Below are 20,166 nucleotides of genomic sequence, written 5' to 3'. Positions count from 1 at the left end.
ACACTACATCCACGTCGCACAAGTGACGTGGGCGTCGAAGCCCGCGTCACTTGTGGGACGTGGATGTAGTGTCCGACACCGGCGTCCACATGTATCTCACACCGACGATACTTGCTATTTAGGGTTTCCTCTACCGCTCGGCGACCCTCGACGACCCTCGTTCCCGATAAAAAAAGAGGAAGAAGAAGAAAAAAAGAGGAGAAGAAAGAATAGAGGAGAAGAAACTCCTCTATTCCTTCTTCTCCTCTTTTTTTCTTCTTCCTCTTCTTTTTTTATCCTCTTCTTCTTCTCATGTTCGACCGTCGACCCCCTCTCTACCCTCATATATAAAACCTTTTCCTCCTTCTTCTTCCTTCTATTCCTTCTTCCTAAATATATAAAACTTTTTTTAAAATGAAACTAACCTAAAATGTACTAAATCAGAGAACATATATAGATAAAACTTTTCTAATTAAAAATCTAACTTTTGCATATATGTATTTTTAAAACATCATTACAATTGAAAAAATACATACATACATACAAAAACATGTAAAAAATACATACATACATACATACATACATATATGAACATACATCAAAAAATACATATATCTAAAAAATACATACATATATATATATATGAAAATCTAAAAACATGTAAAAACAACATGTATAATTAAAAAAATTGCACGGCGGCGGCGGGGGCGGCAGACGCGCGGTGCTCACAGAGGCGGTGACGCGTCGGGGTAGGGGACGGCCGGTGAGGGCGCGGGCGACGAGCGCGCGAGCGACGGCGACGATGGGCGCAGGCGACGGACGGCAAGGGCGCGGGCGAGGGCGATGGCGGGCGCGGGCGACGGCGACGACGGGCGTGGGCAACTGCGACGGCGGGGGCGGCGGGCAAGGGAAATCTGAAAATTTCCCAAGTGTTGCTTATATAGCAAAGGCATTGGTCCCGGTTTGTGGCTCAAACCGGGACCAATGCCTCCTTTAGTCTCGGTTGGTGCCACCAACCGGGACCAAAGGCCTCTTTTCAGTAGCCCAAAGGGCGGGAAGCGGCGGCCTTTGGTCCTGGTTGGTGGCACCAACCAGGACTAAAGGGGGGCATTGGTCCCGGTTTGTGCCACGAACCGAGACCAATGCCCCCTTTAGTCCCGGTTGCTGGCACCAACCGGGACCAAACGCCTTGTGCTGCCCCGCGCCAAAACTTTAGTCCCACCTTGCTAGGTGAGAGAGCTCGAGAGTGGTTTATAAGCGCTGTTGCGCCTTCCCTCTCGAGCTCCTCCCAAATCCAGGCTTTCGGGACTAACCCTGCGCTGTGTGCCTGTGGGCCTACTGGGCCTCCTACGGGCCTGAATCCTGGCCCACGGTAGGGTTTCTAGTCGTATTCAGGCCGTGGGGGCCCAGTAGGTGGCACTTTTTTTATTTGTTGCTTTTTTTATTTTATTTTGTTTCTACTTACAACAAAATACTTATTGTTGCTATTTTTTCCAGTTTTTTGTTTTGTTTTCTGCATTATTTATTTTCTTTTGTTAATTGCTTTATTTTTTTTAATTTTTTTTGCTTTTAGTTTTAGAAAAATTATGAACTTTCTGTTAGTGCCATTAGTTTTCAAATTTGAAAACACTTTTTTTCTTTTTTTTTCTTTGTTGCTTTATTTATTTTATTTTGTTTCTACTTACAACAAAATACTTATTGTTGCTATTGGTTTTCCAGTTTTTTTGTTTTGTTTTCTGCATTATTTATTTTCTTTTGTTTTTTTCTTTATTTTTTAATTCTTTTTCCTTTTTGTTTTAGAAAAATTATAAACTTTCTGTTAGTGCCATTAGTTTTCAAATTTGAAAACACTTTTTTAGTTTTCTTTGTTGCTTTATTTATTTTATTTTGTTTCTATTTACAAAAAATACTTATTGTTGCTATTTTTATTTTTTTCCAGAATTTTTGTTGTGTTTTCTGCATTATTTATTTTCTTTTGTTTTCTGCTTTATTTTTTATTTCTTTCTGCTTTTAGGTGAGCAAAATTATAAACTTTTGTTAGTGCCATTAGTTTTAGAAAAATTATAAACTTTCTTTTAGTGCCATTAGTTTTCAAATTTGAATAGTTAAAATTTGAATTCTTTGAAATTTGTGTGAGTCACAAGTTTGTGATTAACTTTACTAAAAAAATGAACATAGATGCACCTATAGAGAAAATTTGACCTAAATTCATAGTTTTCAAATGAACTCTGAAAAAGTTGGCATAGCATACTCGTGTGTTACAAAGTTGGCATGGTATCATCATAATAGTTGCGGGAGAAAGTCTTCACTTTTTCTTCGCTTGTGTCATTTGCTTATTGCGCCGTAACCATGGATAATCTTCATCGTTTATCAGGATGCTTGGGTCAGCCTTGACATTGAAGGGAGGAATTTCATGAAACTTTTCATAATCTTCAGACATGTCTGTCTTGCCCTCCACTCCCAGGATGACCCTTTTTCCTGAAAGAACTATGTGGCGCTTTGGCTCATCGTATGATGTATTCGCTTCCTTATCTTTTTTTTCTCGGTTTGGTAGACATGTCCTTCACATAGATAACCTGTGCCACATCATTGGCTAAGACGAACGGTTCATCTTAAGTGTTTATATGGATAGGAGAATGCCCTGGAAAATTTTCAGCTTAAGTGAAGCAATATAAAATATAGTTTCTTCACAAACTAAAAAATCTGACCATAAACTAAGATTTGGAGCTGGGCTCACCTAGGTGAGTTACATGAGCTAAAATTTGGTGGAGTGTCGTGATTGGATCATATGAAGGATCTTGAAAAATTCAACTCATTTGGATATGCCTAGATTGTACTTCCCTCACAATCATTTCCCTTAGGGAGGAACTTCGAAAAATTGGTCAGGAATATTTACAAGACAAATTCAATTTAATTTTGGCATGGGACAATTATATGGACAGGAAAAGGTGTCCAAAAAGTTTAGGGTCAATTGGACAAAGATAAATGGCACTTGCTTCACAATCTGCCACTCAGGACAGAATAGGAAAATAATTAATTGAGCATGATGGGAAACATGGCAAATGAAGTATTTTGCCATATTTCAGGAATATATGACCCAAAAAATTTATGCGAATTATTTGGCAATTTTAGGAGTGATGGAAATATAGGTTGCTTCACAACCTAGGGCTTAAAGGATTATTCATTTAATAGAAAAATTAATATTCCCAATAAAAAGAATATTGGGTTAGGTCAAGGATGGAAATGACAAAGTTTTGGGAATTTTTTGAGGATGACAAGCCACTCTGGAAAGAAAGAAGAGGTCATCTTCTTCGATTTCCAGACCACATAGCCACGGAAAAAGAAAACTCAAGCAAAAATTTAAGAAAATCAAAAGAAATAGAAAGGACTAAAAATTCAGGCTATGACAACTCTTCCCCCCTTAAAGAAATCTCGTCCTCAAGATTTGGTTTCTCAGGGAACAAGTATGCATATACCGACTTAACGAAACTGTTTCCAACTCGGGTATCCTTTTTCGTTGATTGATTATTCCCACTACCTTCTTCATCTGACTTGACTGGCTGGCTCTAGGGTGGTTTGCTTCACTGTATCCATATCTGGACAGATCTTACATTTTCATGCCTATACTAGCTCCAATTCTATTCATATCTGCTGACTTAGCTGAGTGTGACTTGTTATCATGACTAAAATATATGCCCATCTCACAAATCCAAGAGTGATTTAGGATTGTTGTGGCCGTACTGACAAACTTCCATGAATTGCTGATCAGATTTTTCATGATGAACACCCAAGCTCTTACTCCTTGCACTCGGTTGCTTCAAATAGATGCATAACTGTTCATCTGACTGATACTGATTTCTCGTGGAGTTTCTGAATCATCTTGACTGACTCCACTACTTTGAGTTTCCGATTCATACCAAATATTTGATTTGTCGCCTGATGTGATCAGCATAAGGGTATGATCTTATATGATAATATCCTCATCCTTGACTAACGGGGTTTTAGATAAAAAGAATTTTTTTCATGGCAGGATATCCTTTGCTGATTCACATAAGTGAGTGCACATGCTTCGAGACTGTTATTACTCATACAGATCATTCATTCTGTCGGTATATCCATAAGGATAGAAGAATGTGTCATGCTTTACCATAGTAGCTGGAATAATCAAGCCGTTGAATTTACCTTTGGTCTGACTTGACATACCTAGATATTTAATACCAACAAATCTGAGCATATATTGTTAACTGAGCGGGTCTTTCCTTGATATGGAGTCTTTACCAAAATTGAGTAGACCCCTTTGATGAATATTCTTGGCGATCCATAGTGACTCAGACTGTCCAGGGTATCTGCGCTATGTGGGTCATGCAATAATTATGATTGTTGCTTCTTAATTACTCTCTTCTTTGTCTGGATCCTTAGCTAAAAGAGCTTGGTCAAATTGCTTCTTCGTGTGACCATAGATACTGTCTGGTGCAATATTCCGGTAGGTGTATCCTCATCTCCTGGTATGGTAACATCTTTTAAATGGCAGGTTCATTGTCTCTCAAGTCTTAGCCATAGGGAAATGATCATCCAAACCATTGCAAGAAATCGGCAATCAAATCAGTAGCCACCAGAACGGTCTTTACAACTCAGATCTGGGACATCACTGAAATAACTCAACCACGGCTCAAGACGGCGGAAAATCAGCTCAGAGCATGAGACCGTGTTGATAAGATGAAACTGGCAGTTCCCTGAGATGACTGAAAAATAGCTCAGAGCAAAGGGCCACTGTCACAAAAAGAAACTCAAAAGATGTACGAGACGGCCGGAAAGCAGCCCAGAACTCATGACATTTGTTGAATAGAGAAAAATAAAGTCGGCTTCCACCCTGGTCGGCCAAAAACAACTCAGAACACAGGTGTGGTGCCATCACTAGAGAAAAGTAGACAAGGGCTCATCAGGATCGTATTCCAGGTTCACAGGTACTTGTAAAGGGCTCACTGTTGTCATCAATCTTCATATTCCTTTGTCACACTAAGGTGTATATATGGCTTCCTTTGCATATATTTGAGAATCTGATTCCCGAGGCAGACTGGTGTTCTGACTGATTCTTGCTTCTAACCAAACTGTTGCAGATCTGGTTCTTGGGATTCACTACCATATTCTGTCAATTTACTGTGTACTCTCTTGCAGTATTGCCGTATTGAGGACAATTGGATGGCTTATGCTGGAAACCATCGAGAGTATCTTCCTGAGGAAGACTGGATATCGTGCTTCAGAAGCTTCCCCCATTAAACACTTGCTAGGGGAAAACTCGATACCCTATACAGGAAGCTTTTTGCGGTTGCTTACTGTAGAAGACAAAGTACCTTCCATGGGAAGTCATCCATGTATCATACTGAGGGAGATAGAGGAATCTTGCATTGGAAGCTTATCTGGTAGCTTGCAAGGAAAGACCGGGTTGCTTACAAAAGAAGCTTCTCCTTGTGATAGGCGGACTAAATGCCACATATATATACCGTCTTAATATTTCTACTATTGATTACTTGTACGAAACACAGTTTTGCTGGATTATCCTCTTCTCTGAATATTGGATACACGGCACATTCTTTCTTTCTTCTAGGTATATCGGGTTTCAAAATCATCCTCAATGAAGAATCAAACTTGCATCTGAATCATACCTTTGACTGAGAATATGCTGTCGATCTTGCACACAATTTATCTTCTCGCTGATTTGATCATTTCTCCTATGAAGAGTGCACACTAGGGGTGACTTGATTATCCATACTGTTGTGAGGGATGCAAATTAATGCAAACTTGATTATCATAATCTCAATCAGATGTTTCTCATTACACTGTGGTTGGCTGAAAATTCCATTTCGTTCAGCTGAATTTCCAAATATATGCATTCCTTGCTGACTCTTTGGGTCCAACGTTGGTTGACGAGCAACTTTAATAATGGCAAAATTTGTAACACCGAAGGCCCAAAGAAAGAAGCAAAAGAAATGACCAAAAACAAAAGCACACATGCATACAAATAATATAAATAATCAAGCATCATTACATATTACTGCTACTCACAACAATAGTATGCATGCACACCTAAGCACACAAACCTCGCAAAAACTCCGGTATTATGGTCTAATATGTTGTGGTGGTGTGCACGAAAGTGAATCTGCATGTGGAAGGAGTGGCGTAACCAAGGCTACACCAAGCGCTGGTTGAACAACGGTCGCAACTAGATGGATACGAAGGCGAGGATGGACTTGGTTATTAAGTAGCGAGACACCAGGTCATGACCACGTCATCATCGAGCGTACGAAAGGGAATCATACATGTCCAAAAAAGGGAATGACGGGGCAATATAGGGGAGGAAAAACAAGGCTTGCTGGCATTGCCCTTTTCGGATAACAAATAGCAGTTAGGGTTGCTGAAGGGACGAGATGGATGGCACGATTCGGGATAGAGAAAAGTCTATCACCAAAATAATAGGGGTCGGTGATGGAAGGATATCGACGCGATATCTGAGCATAACTCCTGTGAAGGGTGTCTGGGACACTTGGCACCAGGGCATCACTCTACTGGGACAGAGATGACGGCAAACACCAAAGAGCAGGCATGCTAAGAAGGAGGGTGCAGGGAGTGGATCGAAACCGATGACACCTACACTCACAAGATTAACTGTTAGCGACTAAATAATAATCTATATGCATGCTATGCAACAAAACAACTGTAGCAAACAAGTGCAACACACCAACTTGGCTCCATACTATCGCTTTCGAACGTTTGCGCGGGCTAGGGCATCCTACAGCCGGACCTGCTCTGATACCAAGCATGTGGCACCCCGGCTTAGAGAAATCGTAACGCCCCGTATTTCAGCCCAGAGATCGAGGAGAAGTCTTCTAGAATACGACACTGCTTAGCATCGAACAAATTAGCTCTTTATTACAAGCTATGTGGGTACAAGGGGGATTACATCGGCACGGCGACACTATGCCTGCCACGGTTGCTCCATGCAAGCAGCAGAACAACACGATGCAGCGGAATAACTGTAGAAGCGGAACAACGATGACGGTGATGAACTCCACTCTGTAGGGACTCTGGCTCGAACGCTTATCCTAGCTCACAAACAAGGGATCCACGGCAAACAAGCAATCAATTTCGGCATGACGTGCAAACTGGCATGACACGCAAGGTCAGTACATTGAATGTACTTGCAAGCTCACAATAACTAGAAGCATTCTAGACAAACAACAAGATGGCAATTACAGGTTAAGCAAGAATTATCATGAGATCATCAGAATAACATGGCATGAACCACATGAACAAGATACAGCTGGAACAATATGAGCATGGCATTGATGACCCACAAGTATAGTGGATCTATTGTAGTCCTTTTTCATAAGTAAGAGTGTCGAAACCAACGAGGAGCAGAAGGAAATGATAAGCGGTTTTCAACAAGGTATTCTCTGCAAACATTGAAATATCGGTAACAGATAGTTTTGTGATAAGGTAATTGGTAATGAGTAGCAAGTCATAAAAGTAAATAAGGTACAGCAAGGTGGCTCAATCCTTCTTGTAGCAAAGGAAAAGCCTGGACAAACTCATATATGATGTAAAGCGCTCCCGAGGACACATGGGAATTATAGTCAATCTAGTTTTCATCACGATCATATGATTCACGTTCGGTACTTTGATGATCTGATATGTGGGTGGATCGGTGCTTGGGTGCTGCCCTTACATGGACAAGCATCCCACTTATGATTAAATCCTATTGCAAGCTTCCGCAACTACAACAAAAGTATTAAGGTAAACCTAACCATAGCATGAAACATATGGATCCAAATCAGCCCCTTATGAAGCAACACATAAACTTGGGTTTAAACTTCTGTCACTCTAGCAACCCATCATCTACTTATTACTTCCCAATGCCTCCCTCTAGGCCCAAACAATGGTGAAGTGTCATGTAGTCGACTTCACATGACACCACTAGAGGGATGATAACATACATCTCATCAAAATATCGAATGAATACCAAATTCACATGACTAATAATAGCAAGACATCGAACATGTCCTCAGGAACAAACGTAACTACTCAGTAAGCATATTCATGTTCATAATTAGAGGGGTATTAATATGAATAATGGATCTGAACATATGATCTTCCACCAAGTAAACCAACTAGCATCAACTACAAGGAGTAATCAACACTACTAGCAACCCACAGGTACCAATCTGAAGTTTGGATACAAGAGATGAACTAGGGTTTGAGATGAGATGGTGCTGGTGAAGATGTGTAACACCCCAAGACCGTTGCGCCAGGTGTCTTCCGGTGTTTCTTTGTTGTTGCCTTGTCATTTGCTTGCGTGTTGCATCTTGTCATGTCATCATGTGCATTGCATCATCATGTTTTCAATACTTGCATCCGTCCCGGTCTCCTCGTTCTGTCCATTATCCGTTCCGAGCCCAGACACACTTGCACGCGCCCGCAGCATGTCCGAAATATTATTTTATAAGTGGCTGGAAGATGTTCTCAGAATGGGTTGAAAGTTGGCATGCGGTGTTGTTTTGTTGTCAGTAGACCGCCTGCCAAGTTTCATCGCATTCGGAGTCTGTTTGACGCCCCAACGGATAAATATAGCGGCAATCGTAGCCGGTCTAACGTCGGACGTTTTCGGTCTCCGCAAACAGTCGCCGAGCCTCCCTCTCTTCTCTTCACTCAGCTCGAGACCATCTACACAGCCCACTACCTACCTCCAGGTCCAACCTAACCTCTCTTGTCAGCCCGCGACCCTCCTCGCGCACGTGTCCAAAAATTGTCCCGGACCCGACCCAAGCAGTCGTCACCGTCGTGTCCGGATCATCCCCAAACATCTACAAAACATCAACGTTTTCGTATTTGGACTCCCTAGCCTAAGTTTCTTGACCGTCTGATTTGAATCAGAGGACCCAGATGCACCCCAAATCCTCCCGCTATATAAATATCGGGGCAACCCTAAAATCAAGGAGAGATGTCCCATCATTCCTCCTCGCCGCTGCCACACTCAAACCTCCCAGATCTCCTTCTGCTTGATCTCCCTTGCCACCAGCGACCCAACTAGAGCAGCCAGCCCCACCGCCTCTGCACAAGGCTCGCCGGAGCAGGCACCACCAGGCCATCCCCTGATCCCCTCCTCTCGATCCAACCTCCTCAACCTCACCGGAGCCACCGCCCGCTGCATCAGGCCGGCCCCTCACCCTGCGCCCATGTCTCTTCTCCCTTCCCTTCCCTTTCTCTCTCTCCCTCTCATCTCCTTGCTTCCTCTCTCTCTCGCAGGGAACACAAGGACCCATTGAGCTCCGTGGCCGCCGATGCTCAAATCATCACCGGGAACCGCTCCTCCGCCTTGGCTCCGCCCAAATCAGGACCGTCCTGGCCTTCCTCGCACCTCCTGATGGCAAGCGCTGTCGCCTGCTCCTTCAAGTCCGCCGTCCAGTTCAGGACGAAGCCGCCCCCTCTCGGAGTCTCGCCAATTCCCTTCCTCGCTGCCAAAACCTCGCCGGAGCCCCTCGATGGCCGCAGCCGCAGTCCCTTGCTCCTCCGCAAACCCGAGCTCGGAGCCGTCCTCTGCTCCCGCATCGAGCATCGCTTCTTCCGCCGGATCCCGCCGTCGCGCTGCCGCTTCCAGACTCCAGCTGCCCAAGTACTGCCTCACCCCGCCTCTGCTTCACGCGAGCAGGGACGAGACGAATGCTGCTGCTTGCGTCGCGTTGACCGCGTCTTCCCTTCGCCAGATCCAGCCCCGCTGGCCTAGTGCTACCTCTCCAGATCTGGGCCGAAGCCCATGGTGAGGCCCAGTGCCTCCTGTGTTTTTTTCTTTTCATTCTCTTTCTTTATTCCCTATTGGGCCTCTGCTTAGTTTCAGCCCGTTAGGTTTTTTTTCCTTAGCTACAATTTTATCAATTTCTAGGGCATTGCACTTTTGCAGATCAGCCCCTAAACTTCATGCATTTCATTACTCACAAATGGTGCATCATATGTAAAAACTTTAAATATGAAACTTGCTTAGAATTTTGTCTAGTTGAATAATATGCAACTTACATGCATGTTTAAAATGTTGTTTGTTTAAATTTGCTTAAATAACTTGCTAAAATGCTTTATTTCATAACTAAATAACCGTAGCTCGGTTTTACATAATCTTTATATGTAAATGGGGTAGAAAAATGCCTCGTTTAACATGGTGGATTTACTTTGCATGTTCAATAACTCTAAAATTGTGTTTAGGGCAGAACAGTACCAAATCCATATTTTGCACATGTGGATTTTTCCGGACTTGTTGCTTGTTGTTCCGTCCTCATTTAAACTTGTCTAGATAGTTAGTTTTCATATGCTTCACCTCTTGCCATGTTAATCAACATTTAATATTGTTGGGTACCTAAACGAGAGAGAACTAAATAAGTCACGTGGTGTTTTGTCAATATGCAACGGAGTTGCATATTGAGCTCCACTTAACTAGTAGTTTTGCTTGTGCACTTTGACATGCCATGCTTCATTAAACCGGACATGCATCATACTTGATTGTGCATCATGCCATGATTATGTGATGGTTGTTTACTATGGTGTTTGCTTCTTTCCGGGTTGCTTCTCGCGTTATCTTCGGTTTCGCTATCGAGTTGTGAGGATTCGTTCGACTACGTATGTTTGTCTTCATGGACTCGTTCTTCTTCCTTGCGGGATTTCAGGCAAGATGATCATACCCTCGAAATCACTTCTATCTTTACTTGCTAGTTGCTTGCTCTTTTGCCATGCCTATGTTGCGATACCTACCACTTGCTTATCATGCCTCCCATATTGTTGAACCAAGCCTCTAACCCACCTTGTCCTAGCAAACCACTGTTTGGCTATGTTACCGCTTTGCTCAGCCCCTCTTATAGCGTTGTTAGTTGCAGGTGAAGATTGAAGTTTGCTCCTTGTTGGAACATGGATATTTTGTTGGGATATCACAATATCTCTTATTTAATTAATGCATCTATATACTTGGTAAAGGGTGGAAGGCTTGGCCTTATGCCTGGTGTTTTGTTCCACTCTTGCCGCCCTAGTTTCCGTCATATCGATGTTATGTTCCCGGATTTTGCGTTCCTTATGCGGTTGGGTTATAATGGGAACCCCTTGACAGTTCGCCTTGAATAAAACTCCTCCAGCAATGCCCAACCTTGGCTTTACCATTTGCACTAACAACCTACCACCTTCCCTTGGGTTCTGCAGACTCAAGGGTCATCTTTATTTTAACCCCCCCGGGCCAGTGCTTCTATAAGTGTTGGTCCGAACCGAGCTGCCTGCGGGGCCACCTCGGGGAAACTTGAGGGCTGGTTTTACTTGTAGCTAGTCTGATCTGAGTGTGCCCTGAGAACAAGATATGTGTAGCTCCTATCGGGATTTGTCGGCACATTCGGGAGGTGTTGCTGGACTTGTTTTACCATTGTCGAAATGTCTTGTAACCGGGATTCCGAGTCTGATCGGGTCTTCCCACTAGAAGGAATATCCTTCGTTGCCCGTGAGAGCTTGTGATGGGCTAAGTTGGGACACCCCTGCAAGGATTTGAACTTTTGAAAGCCGTGTCCGCGGTTATGGGTAGATGGGAATTTGTTAATGTCTGGTTGTAGAAAACCTGAAGTTGACCTTAATTAAAATACATCAACTGTGTGTGTAACCGTGATGGTCTCTTTTCGGCGGAGTCCGGGAAGTGAACACGTTGTTGGAGTTATGTTTGGCGTAGGTTGTTCTAGGATCACTTCTTGATCATAGTTGTTCGACCGTGCTTTTACCTTCTCTTCTCGCTCTCTTTTGCGTATGTTTAGCCACCAAATATGCTAGTCGCTTGTTGCAGCTCCACCTCATACCTTTACCTTTACCCATAAGCTTAAATAGTCTTGATCGCGAGGGTGTGAGATTGCTGAGTCCCCGTGACTCACAGATACTTCCAAAACCAGTTTGCAGGTGCCGATGTTACCGAGCAGGTGACGCAACCAAGCTCAAGGAGGAGCTCGATGAAGATCGTGTCCTTTGTGTTGTTTCGTTCTAGTTGATCATTAGTGGAGCCCAGTCGAGACGATCGGGGATCTGTGTAGCTTTTTGGGTAGTCTTCTTTTATTTTGGTTCCATAGTCAAACCCTGATTGTATCTGGTTGATGTAATGCTTTATTCATGTAATTGTGTGAAGTGGCGATTGTAAGCCAACTATGTATCTTTTCCCCTTTTATTTATTTACATGGGATGTTGTGAAGATTACCTTACTTGCGACATTGCTTTCAATGCGTTTATGCCTCTAAGTCATGCTTTGACACGTAGGAGATATAGCCGCATCGAGGGCGTTACAAGATGTTGATGTTAATTGACCCCCTCCCGATGAGAGGATCATTGGTGATGACGATGGTGATGATTTCCCCTCCCGGAGGTAAGTTTCCCTGGCAGAACAGCTCCGCCAGAGCCCTAGATTGGTTCTGTCAAGGTTCCGCCTCGTGGCGGCGGAGTCTCATCCTGAAAGCTTGCTTATGATTTTTTTCTCGATGAAAGACTCCATATAGCCGAAGATGGGCATCGGAGGGTCACCAGGGGGCCCACGAGGTAGGGGACGCGCCCCCACCCTTGTGGCCAGGGTATGGCCCCCCTCTGGAACTTCTTGCGCTCAGTATTTTTTATATATTATGGGAATAGCTTCCGTGAAGTTTCATGAGTTTTGGAGCTGTGCAGTATAGGTCTCTAATATTTGCTCCTTTTCTAGCCCAGAATCCCAGCTCCCGAGATTCTCCCTCTTCATGTAAACCTTGTAAAATAAGAGAGAATAGGCATAAGTATTGTGACATAATGTGTAATAACAACCCATAATGCAATAAATATTGATATAAAAGCATGATGCAGAATGGACGTATGAGGCATGAACATATAAATCTGACGATACTAGCATGCAACATGAAGACACTATATGCACCATTTATTCTCTGCTCGGGTTATCTCGTAACCATAACATGCATCACTTACCACCCTCGGACATCACATGATCATCTCAGGATCAACTCAAGCTTGGTATAAACAATACCATAGTAATCATTAAATGACCACAAGGAGCTTGATCTTTACCCATGATTCTCGCACAACATCAAGAATATCCAAGAACTCAATATCTTTGATACCACGATGATCATTCACGAATCACAAAGGGAACCACTCTTGGCTCAATGGGTTACCTCATCACCAAACGGTGATCATTCATGGATCACATAACCAAGTTATCTCATCATCGAACCAGGGTTGTTATTAAGCACATTATTATTATTACTGTTGACCCATACTGTGACCAACTACGAACTAGGCCCTTATCATTGGGCATGGCTATCAATAGATTTAATGTACACTCTGCAGAGCTTAGCACACTATACCCACACCACGGAACCCATGGCCTCGCACTCCCATTCGGGTGGACCAATGGCGTTTCGACAAAACCGTCCTACTGCCATGACAGCCTCCCGGCCACTCTGACAAACCCCCCTTTGGGCTAAGTCATGGGTGGCCCCGTGCCTACTAAAGGCACCAACGGCCACCGTCGTGGCAAAACATCAACAGTCCCAAATGGGGACAAGGATCCATACAACAACAACCAGCACACAAGGTTCATGTCCGCCTACCTAATCAGGGTAGCGCGCGCCCATAACCTCCCCTTGTTGGAGGCACCGGCGAGAGGCATGACAATAAACCCAGTTAGGAGCTTCCCATAAAGGTAAGTGTGGTTTCACTGGTCAGCTCGATGTGGTGGCACCAAGACTCATCCAACAATTGTTCAAGTTCAATTTAATCCGGTTAAACTTTAATGCAATATGTTGATCCATGATAAAATAACATGATGCAAATATAATGCATGAGCATGATATCAACATAAGCATGAGGGTAAAACATAACTATCAACAATATCAATAATGAATCATATCCAACTAAGCATGGCATAATGACGAGTATGAATATTGCAAGTACAATACTACTCATAACCCGAACATTAACATCAGCAATAAGTACCACGCAAGAACACATCAATAACATAACCTTGTAAACACTTAACCAACTAACATTAGAGGAACAATGCATATTAATGGTACTCGGTAACTGATGTTAGTCATGCACTGAAGAACATGACCAACCCAACATGTACTACTATCAAGCATGACAATATGAAAGTAATACTAGCAGGTAGAACATGATAACAAAGTGCAATAAAGCATAGCATGATGGTAACCACCGATCCATAACCATAACCGAAATAACGACAATAGTAGCAAAACAATCAAACCGTTATGAAAATTCAAGTTGAAAACCAATGCTACTGCATGGCTATCATGCAAGTGGTGGTTGTGGATTGCCTGGGGATGAAGTATACACCAGGGAGAAGTGCAGAACGATCGCGGAAGGAATCGTCGGAAAAGGTTCTCCCTCGGAGGGTGCTGATAAGGGGCAAGGGAAAATTGGTTATTTTCACTGTGGGACCACCTAGTGAAAATGTTACCAACAGAAAGAGCTCGACGAGCAGAAGAAGTAGGCTTTGGAATCACCTCAAACGGAGTTACGGTCGCGGAGTTATAAGGTGTAGAATGCCAAGGACCAATCAGTGAATATTTTCATCACCAACGGGTCCCTGAGTGGATAAGACAAAAACGGATTTCAGATAACACGCTTTCGGAAAAGAGAAAGCGTGTTCTTGCCCGCACTATACAGAAATACGTTTTCTAGAAGAGAAAATGCCTTTTTGGAGAAGAAGGAAATGAATACGCTTTCGTCAAATGAAAACGCAGTCACCAGAAAGTGTTTCCACTTGCCACGTGGGATGGAAGGGGTGAGACACTGGCGTGTGGGGCCCAGGGAGCAGGGGGAGGGGGCCAGGCGATCGTCTTCTTCCTCCCGTGCCTCTGCTCCTCTCGTGGAATAGAGTAGGGGCAGGGGAAGCAAGCGGCCAAGGGGCCAGGGCAACGAGAGGGTTCCATCCAGAGGGAACATGGCCGCCTGGGAGGCGCGGGGAGGAGGGGAGGGGCGGCGCCATGGGGAGTTCAGGGGCGACGGTGATGGTGGTGGTCTCGGTGTTGCGACTATCTCCAGCGAGATGCAAGTGGGTGGGGCGGCTCAGCGGGACGAGGGGGAGTCGGTGGACGTGGTGGGCGGAGCATAGGAGGCTCGGGTTGGTCGAAAGAAAGCCGAGGCCGAGGCGGCCATGGAAGATGACGGCGAACAACGGCGGGATGAGGCGACTCCAAAGGGCAAATGAGGTGGGGGAGGGATGAATGAGATGCGGAGGTGTTCAGGGGTCCTTATATAGCCGCGGAGGAGGGCTCTAGAGCATCGCTAGCGAGCTCGATCAGTGCTCTAGTGGTCGACAGTGGCTAGGCATCGCACGGGCATGGAGATAGCGGTGCATTTAAGGCAAACCACGAGGAAGCAGCAATGCACGGCGATGCAGTCGAGCATGAGCGAGCTCCTGGACAACGTTTGAGGTCGAGCCGAGGAGGTAGTGGACGAGCATAGTGGCCGGAACAAGCCAGAGCACGCATTTAGCCATGACGCAAGCGTGATCACCAGGCGCACTAGCACAAGAGGTGTGCTTTGGCATGGCCAACCATCTCTAGTAGATAGACCATGGTTCCTTGAGTCTAAATGAAGAAATAATTGGGTCCAGGGGCAAAGAAGAGATTTTTCACTAAGCTCCAAAGTAAATCAACAGGAAGGTGTTTGTAGCTTACTATGGTGACAGCAGCTTGGTAACGTGGTAAATAATTTGTCTGGTGATGATCACATGCTACGGTGATTAAGATGGAAAAGTTTCAGCTCAAGAATAGGCGTTTAGCTAGTGGTTGCTGTAGAAACCACCAGAGTGCACAGAAATACAAATCATGAAGTAGCACCCACATATTAATTGGGATTGAGCTTAATTTGGGCATGGCCCAATTATCTGAAGATATGAAGATTCTCAAAAAGTTTCGGGCTATTTGGATGAACCAGAATAGCACTTGCTTCATATAGCTTTGCTCTGGACAGAAACTTGGAAAGAATGCACAGGGCAAATCATGTAATGGATTGAGCCAAATTTTGGTGGAGAGTGTTTATATGGATAGGAGAATGCCCTGGAAAATTTTCACCTTCAATGAAGCAATATAAAATATAGTTGCTTCACAAACTGAAAATCTGACCAAAAACTAAAAGACTAATATTTAGGAAGAGAAGGAGTATTTTTGAAACCGTGTCATACATGCATGGTTTGGAAAAATAGATGCACTATACTTATTGGATCATTGTTGTGTTCGTGTGTGTGTGTGTGGGGATATGTCTCACCACCATATTGTTCATCTTTTAAATTTGAATTTGCAATGAACAATTTACTAGGGATACCATGAAATGTGAAATCCTCGTTGAGATCACTATATCAAAAACTCACTCTAATTCAAGAACTCATCATAAATCAATTACCACGTCGAGATTACTATTTGCAAGGAAAATACGGGCATTGTGTAATACACATAGATTCGTTCGGCAATTTAAAAGATTCGTTTCGTATTCTCGAATGGTACCCAACGGTGTACCAGCCAGACCTAGGCTTGTGTTGATCCTCAAAAAAAGGGCCCGTGTCCTTCTGGTGGCGTGCGTGGTTCGCACATTAGCCAACCCCAACCCGTCGAGCCTCCGCATTTCGAGTCAAAATATCTGGCGGCCAGAATTCCAGCCCTAGGAAATTCCCCTCATGTCCCGGTCCATAATGACTACCGATGAACAATGGAGGGATGATTTAGTAACTAGACAACGTTACCTACCGTGCTGAGCATGATTCAATTCCCTCGGTCGCCGCTCCCACTACTAGGGAAAACGTTATACACAGAACTTTAGCAGTAGCGCTTGTTAAAAGAGCACACTACTTGTAGACAGCAGTAGCGCGTGCAAAATAAGCGCGTTGCAGATGGACATATATCAGTACCGCGTCACTCCGGAAACTTGCTACTACTAAAATTCCAATCACTTAGCCGATGGGCTATGAGGGAGAAATGGATTAGGGGGTCCCCGGACAGTCGGACTATATCCTTTGGCCGGACTGTTGGACTATGAAGATACAAGATTGAATACTTCGTCCCGTGTCCGGGTGGGACTCTCCTTGGCGTGGAAGGCAAGCTTGTCAATTCAGATATGTGGATCTCCTCCCTTGTAACTGACTCTGGGTAACCCTAGCCCTCTCCGATGTCTATATAAACCGGAGGGTTTAGTCCTTTGGACAACAACAATCATAATCATAGGCTATCTTCTAGGGTTTAGCCTCTACGATCTCGTGGTAGATCGACTCTTGTAAGACTTATGTCATCAAGATCAATCAAGAAGGAAGTAGGGTATTACCTCCATCAAGAGGGCCCTAATCTGGGCAAACATTGTGTCCCCCACCTCCTATTACCATCCGCCTTCGACACATAGTTCGGGACCCCCTACCCGAGATCCGCCAGTTTTGACACCGACATTGGTGCTTTCATTGAGAGTTCCATTGTGCCGCCACGATAAGGCTTGATGGCTCATCTTGTTTTCAAGGACAACATTACCTCGGGGAGAGCCCTGGCTATAGGACAAACTCTCTGACTAGGTGGCGGCGTCATGACCGCCCATTCGGCCGTCGCGCCGACAATGACTTCTCGGGTCATCAAAAACAGCCTCCACGTCGGCTCGGGATTCGCCGAGCAGATGGATCCAATAGATTTCTCTTCCTTGAAAGAGCTCTTGGATAGCATCGCTGCCCTGGGATTCACAACGGACTATGATCGAATCGGGCTTAAACCTGACCAAAGGGCGATTAACTCTCCGCTGGTGACCCATCAGATAGCGGTGGTGGAGGAGCAATGTAGCAATTCTTCCTCTATTTTGAGGACAAACTATGTCCGGATTCCCGAGCTTTCCGAGCCGGATACCCGTCCATGGGAGGATATGGCCCAAGCTTCGAACCTAGAATCAGACAGCGGGCCAGAACTATTGGGCAACATCCCGGAGTCCGAACTGCCAACCTCGGAAACTCCTCCGCCCCTCGGTCTCATATCGGGTCAGGGTTCGGACCGAAATCTGCCCACCCACCCAGACTCCAGTGATCTTTCCCACATTAGACAAGAGCCCCAAGCGACAGTACATCACTATTGGGCCAGATTCCTCCGTGTAATGAGCAAGCTCAAGGACTGTCGCGAGGAAGACGCAATTTCATTCTTTTTAAAAAATTGCACGGACAAGGGAATCCTCAACGCCATAAGTCGCCGTGACATAGCACACTTTGTTGACTTGGCGGCCATAGTACAGAAGTACTGTGCCATGGAAAGCGTCTGGAAAACCGAAACAAAATTCTGGGACCCTCCGACTCTCACTAAACCCCCCGTCCGAACTAAAAGGGTGTACTCTCGTAAGTCACCCGATCCAATTACAAAGAAACAAAAGCCCACTATAGGGCGTAGAACTGTATTGGAGGGATGGCTCAATGGGCCATGCAAAATTCACAGTACAGCGGATATCATGCCAACACACAGCCTTAGAGCATGTTGGATACTCCGGCAGGTGGCCAGGAGCGGCGAGGATATCCTCATCAACAATACTACAGAGCACCATCCCATGGAAAATAACAATACAATATTGACAGTCTTCGAGACGTTCGCCTCAAATAATAGGCGCAAGCAAACACTCCGCAGCCTTGCCGAAGTCTGCCATGTTGCAGCAATAAATCCATGGAACGACACGGCCTTAACCTTCAATGCCAGTGACGAACCTCAATTCCGAACAGCCCAAGCCCCAGCCGCTTTGGTCCTTAGTCCAATTTTGGATGGCTTCCTGCTTACTAAAGTGCTCATGGACGGTGGCAGCGGATTAAACCTCAACTACGAGGAAACTCTTAGCAAAATGGAAATAGACAAGAGCTGCATCGAGCAAAGCAGCACATACGATGTGGTATTCGGCACACCGGAGAATTATAGGTCCGAAGAAATCACATTCCAAGTGGCCACGTTCAGTAGCGGATACCAGCCCTTTTAGGGCGGGAGGCATTCACGATCTTCCAAGCTATACCCCATTACGGGTACATGAAGCTCAAAATGCCCGGGCGCAATGGAATCATCACTCTGGCTAGTGATCTGGACGTAGCACTCCGCGCCAAAAATAAAACCGCCGCACTAGCCCTCGAGACATTATCCGAAGACCTTGCGGCTAAAGAACTAACTGCGCTGTGCTCCATGGTGGACAGGGACGACGTGATACTCGACAAAAGACCCAAGTCCACCTCTTTTAAACCAGCGGACGAAATAGTCAAATTCCAGGTCCACCCAACGGACCCTACAAAAACAACATCCATCGGGGCACAGCTGAACCCCACAACAGACGCTGCACTGTGGGAGTTCTTGCACGAGAATTGGGACATCTTCGCCTGGCATCCTTCAGACATGCCAGGAATCCCACGCAGGCTGGCCTAGCATAGCCTTAAAATTCTAAAGGGGCTCAAGCCGGTCAAGCAGACTCTTCGGCGTTTCTCTATGTCTGAGAGACAAGCCATGGGAGAAGAGCTAGCCATGTTACTCGAGGCCGGATTCATTAGAGAAATAAAACATCCGGACTGGCTAGCAAACCTGGTGATGGTACCAAAGAAGGACAAATCTTGGTGGCTATGTGTCGATTTCAAGGACCTTAACAAGGCTTGCCCCAAGGATCCCTTCCCCCTCCCCCGCATCGATCAAATTATCAACGCTACCGCAGGACATGACTCATTGTGCTTCCTCGACGCATACTCTGGATACCATCGAATTAAGATGGCGGAGACCGATCAAGCCGCAACGACATTCATCACTCCATACGGCCCCTTCTGTTCTAACACCATGCTTTTCAGGATCAAAAATGCCGGTGCAACCTATCAACGCATGATTCAGACATGCATGGAAACACAAATCGGCAAAACAGTGGAGGCATACGTAGACGATGTGATCATTAAAACAAGACATGTCGAATCCTTAATGGACGACTTGAGGCCCACATTCGACAATCTTCGAACATATGACATCAAGCTCAATCCGGAAAAATGTGTTTTTGGCATGCCCGCCGGAAAGCACTTGGGCTTCATCGTCACCAATAGAGGTATTGAAGCAAATCCGGCTAAAATCCGAGCTTTGTCACAGTTGGGTCTCCCAACAGACCTCA

Source organism: Triticum dicoccoides, chromosome 7A (genome assembly GCF_002162155.2).
Source record: "Triticum dicoccoides isolate Atlit2015 ecotype Zavitan chromosome 7A, WEW_v2.0, whole genome shotgun sequence".
NCBI classification, from domain to species: Eukaryota; Viridiplantae; Streptophyta; class Magnoliopsida; order Poales; family Poaceae; genus Triticum; species Triticum dicoccoides.
This window is presented reverse-complemented; position numbering follows the sequence as displayed.